Genomic DNA, 5,169 nt, shown 5'->3' on the forward strand with positions numbered 1-5,169 from the left:
GACTTGGTGTCCTAATAACTCGGAGCGACTCCGCCTCCAGGGAGGCGGGCACCGAGGCGGGGGAGGGATGCTCCGGGCCACCGCCTCCCGCCCATGTCCCTCCTGCAAGCAGTCCCCGTTGCATCTCCGGGATGGTCCTAAACAGCCCTGGAGTCTGATCAGGGAATGGGGACTGACCCCAGGATAGTCCCCTGCACCCACGCCGGGTCCCCTGTTTTGGGCCCTACCCAGCGGTGCTCAGGAACCACTCCTGAAGGTACTGGGGGGATCCTATAGGATGCCCAGGATGGAACCCAGGTTGACCCGCATGCAAAGTTTTGCAGGGGCAAAGACACACACCCTCCTGCTGAGCTGTCTGTCACTAGGCCCCTGGCCCTAAACAGCAGCAATCCGATGTTTGTTTGTTTATTTTGGGGGTCACACCCGGCCATACTCAGGGGTTACTCCTGGCTCTGCGCTCAGAAATCGCTCCTGGCAGGCTCCAGGGACCATATGGGATGCTAGGACTAGAACTGGGGTCTGTCCTATGTCGGCGGTGTGTCAGGCAAATGCCCAACCGTAGTTGTGCTATGACTCTGGCCCTATTCCAATGTTTGGTGCAAATCGAAGGAACATTGGTTGTGCAAAGGAGGCATTTTAATGGGAGAAATATTGGCCCTAAATATTAAAAGCATGCTTGATAGTGCCCAGGGCACTTACCTGTCACATGGCCACCCCTGGCACTGCATAGGTCCTTTGAGCATTGCTAGGAGCAATCTCCGAATACAAAACTAGGACCTGAGCACTGTGGAATGTGGCCCAGAAGTCAATACAAGAAACAGATTGGGGGCCTGGAGAGATAGCACAGAGGCATTTGCCTTGCAAGCAGCTGATTCAGGACCAAAGGTGGTTGGTTCGAATCCCGGTGTCCCATATGGTCCCCAGTGCCTTCCAGGAGCTATTTCTGAGCAGACAGCCAGGGGTAACCCCTGAGCACCTCTGGGTGTGGCCCAAAAACCAAAAAAAAAAAAAACAGATTGGGGAATGTGGGAGCCCTAACACAGTGGGGAGGGCGTTTGTCTTGCAAGAAGCCCACCCGGGTTTAATGGTTGGCATCCTATATGGTCCTCCTGATTTCTGAGAGTAGACAGGAATCACCCCTGGGCACCGCTGGGTGTGGCCCCCAAAGAAAAAAGAAAAGAAACAGGTTCTCCTGGCCTTGTATTTTTTTTTTGGGGGGGGAGCACACCCAGTGACACTCAGGGGTTCCTCCTGGCTTGGGGAACCATATGGGAGCCAGGAGATTGAACCTTGGTCCATCCTAGGTCAGCCACGTGCAAGGCAAGCACTCTACCACTGCGCCACCACTCTGGGCCCCCCTGTCCTTGTATTTTTGTTGGCTCCTTTGATTTTAACGAGATGGAGGGATTGGGGAACCTCCTGCCCATCCAGTCCCAGGGACAAGGGTAGATGATACTCTCTGTCACCGTGCTCATTGTGTAGTGATGAATGTTCATTCCAGCAAGGCAGTGCAACTCTGGCTCTAGGTGCTGGGGGGACCCTAGGTGGGATGGGGCCAGTGACACTTCTTAGCCAAGCCTCAGTCCTAAGCAGATGTGGTGTGCGCCTCCTGGGAGTGCTCAGGTGTGCTCCTATGCTGGGGGGACCAGGTGGTGTGGCAGGAATTGAACCTGGGACTCCAGCCTGCAAAGCATGTACACCAGCCCTCAGAGCTCTCTCCAAGCCCCTCAATCTCCAGTGATGTCTTTAGATGATTCGTTGAAACTACCAGAGTCAAGAAGAGAGGCTGTTCAGTGAAGCCTCATCCCTCCATTCTCCCTAGGTAACTTGACCTTACCTGCAAGGTAGATAAAGCTTTAACCACAGGGGATTAGGCCCTTTTTGGTCTTTTGCCAGCATAGAGGTCAAAGGGAAGAAGGCTGAAAGAAGTTAAGATGCAGGGCTAGCTAAGAATGGCTGAATGCTTAAAAGGTTATGATATAGGCCACACATGTGGTGGATAGGGCATGAATAAAGTTGATGCTTCCTGATGCCTGTCTCTGGATGAGTGATTCCGCCATTCACCTAAACCTGGGACCCGCCAGCTGAATGGGGATTGCGGAGCCACGTGGCCTGGGATGGCAGAGAAAAATCTCTTCATCCATCCACCTCTATCCAACACCATTGCTAATTATTTAATTCTACAGTCCAGCTCTTGCCTGGCCTGTCCCCCCAGGAAGCCGAGGCACCCCTGAACCAGGCCTGCCCTCCTGCATTCACAGGGGTTCCATTCTTCTGTTCTCACGATTGCTTCTGCTCAGTGCTCAGATTCTGTTAGTGGGGCCCCATGCCTATGTCATCAGCTCTTAGCCTGGTCGTCTGCCTCCCATGGCATCTTGAATTTACCTATGAGCTCACAAAGACCTATGAGCTCACAAAGTCTTCTAGTTTGGAAGGTGTCTGGCCTTGGGGAGGAGCTGTGCCTTTCCTGCCCTCCTCTGGTCAAAAGTGGGCACTGCGCTACTGGGTTGGAGGGAAAAATAGAAAAACAACCACCAATCTAAAATCTGAGGTTTGTTCTCCCTCCCAGTATTATTTCATGACTGGACATTTAGGCTACAAAACCACACAAGTTCTGTCTTGAAGACTTTAGAGACCTGTGAGAAACGCAACTGAGATTAATCTGGCCCACATCGGGTTTTTTTTTTGTTTGTTTGTTTTGGTTTGGTTTGTTTGTTTTGGGCCATACCTTGCAGCGCTCAGGTTAATCCTGGCTCTGAGCTCAGAAATTGCTCCTGGCAGGCTCAGGGGACCATATGGGATGCCACGATTCGAACCACTGCCCGTCCTGGGTCTGTTGTGTGCAAGGCAAACGCCCTATTGTGCTATCATTTTGCCCCCCTACAGCGAATGATTTTGTTCTTTCAGCATTCAGAGGTTACTCCTGGCTCTGAGCTCAGAAGTTACTCTTTTTTTTTTTTTCTTTGTTGTTTTTTTTTTTTTTTTTTTTTTTTTGGTTTTTTGGGCACACCCGGTGACGCTCAGGGGTTACTCCTGGCTATGCGCTCAGAAGTCGCTCCTGGCTTGGGGGACCATATGGGACGCCGGGGGATCGAACCGCGGTCCGTCCTAGGCTAGCGCAGGCAAGGCAGGCACCTTACCTCTTGCGCCACCGCCCGGCCCCCAGAAGTTACTCTTGGCAGGCTTGGGGGACCATATGGGATGGCGGGCATCGAACCTGTGCTAGTTATGTGCAAGGCAAATGCCCTACCTGCTTTCTTATTACTCTGCCCCCTCCATAAGTGTATTTAATCGTTTCCTTCCAATATCCTCATTTTTTTTTGTGTGTGTGTGTGTGGTTTTTGGTCACACCCGGCAGTGCTCAGGGGGTTTTCCTGGCTCCATGCTCAGAAATTGCTCCTGGCAGGCACGGAGGACTATATGGGACGCTGGGATTCGAACCAATGACCTTCTGCATGAAAGGCAAATGCCTTAGCCTTACCTCCATGCTATCTCTCCAGCCCCAATATCCTCATTTTTTAAGTATGTGAATAACTTTTATCGAAAGGCATTTATGCAGCTGTTCCTAAGCATAAATTTCCCACCAAAGGCCAACAAGGCCTAACAAGAAGCATTAAGAATCACTGAAGAGAGGGGCCGGGCGGTGGCGCTGGAGGTAAGGTGCCTGCCTTACCTGCGCTAGCCTAGGAGACGGACCGCGGTTCGATCCCCAGGCGTCCCATATGGTCCCCCAAGCCAGGAGCGACTTCTGAGCGCATATAGCCAGGAGTAACCCCTGAGCGTCACCAGGTGTGGCCCAAAAAAACCAAAAAAAAAAAAAAAAAAAAAAAAAGAATCACTGAAGAGGGGCCGGAGAGATAGCATGGAGGTAAGGCGTTTGCCTTTCATGCAGAAGGTCATCAGTTCAAATCCCGGCGTCCCATATGGTCCCCATGCCTGCCAGGAACAATTTCTGAGCATGGAGCCAGGAATAACCCCCGAGCACTGCCGGGTGTGACCCAAAAACCACACACACACACACACACAACCAGAAAGAAAAAAAAAAAAAAAGAATCACTGAAGAAAAAAAGACGTGGAGACTTAATCACCAGGCTTCATTTTCTTTTTTTTGTTTTTTTTTTTTTATTTTTGGGCCACACCCGGTAATGCTCAGGGGTTACTCCTGGCTATGTGCTCAGAAGTTGCTCCTGGCTTGGGGGACCATATGGGACACCAGGGGATCGAACCGCGGTCCATCCAAGGCTAGCGCAGGCAAGGCAGGCACCTTACCTTTAGCGCCACCGCCCCGGCCCCTTCATTTTCTTTTTTATTCTTGTTTGTTTGACCACACTCAGCAGTGCTCAGGGATTACTCCTGGCAGGCTGGGATGGGGCGAGGGAAAACCATATGGGATGCAGGAGATTGAAACTGGGTTGGCCACGTGCAAGGTAAATATCTTCCCTTGTGCTATCACTGTGGCTTCCACATCCTTGCCTTTTCATTGTATTGTGGGCGCCAACACTTCACAGAATCAAAGGATTACTGACTTTCTGTCCAGATCTCAATGTGAAACGCCCATAGTTCGCTACCAGGAAACCAAACAATTCTGTGTATTAACTGAGCACCAATTATTAACACTTACACCAGGGGCCAGAACAAAAGTACAATGGGGAGAATGCTTGCCTTGCACATGGCCAATGTCTTGCATCCTCTATTGTAGTGGAAGCCTCATGCCCCAGTCCTGGGAGGATTTGGGAACGTGGGTCTGAAAGCCATGCTGACACAGGAAATAATCCATACAAAGTTAGGAAGAGAAAACAGGTTCTGGAACTTTCATTACAAGCTATCTGCAGGCATGCGAAGGCTATGGGCAGGCAGACCGGCTAGCTATGAGACTGAACCCAGAAGAAGTCTCTCTGAGCCAAGATCTTTATTGGGAAGAGCAGAACCACTCCCATGGGTGGAGAAAAGGGGGGCCGATTCAGAGGTACTTCCTGCTCAGGAAGGACAAGCACATCCAAAGAATTATCCTGAATAAACTCCCCTTTTTGATTTCAAAGGAAAAGCAGATACATGGGGGCAGGAATGATAGCACAGCGGTAGGGCATTTGCCAAGCCTGCCAGGAGCAACCCCATGAGTGCCGCTGAGTGTGACCCAAAAACCCAAAAAATAAAACAATACAAATCGTG

This window comes from Suncus etruscus, chromosome 7 (assembly GCF_024139225.1).
Source record: "Suncus etruscus isolate mSunEtr1 chromosome 7, mSunEtr1.pri.cur, whole genome shotgun sequence".
Lineage (NCBI taxonomy): Eukaryota > Metazoa > Chordata > Mammalia > Eulipotyphla > Soricidae > Suncus > Suncus etruscus.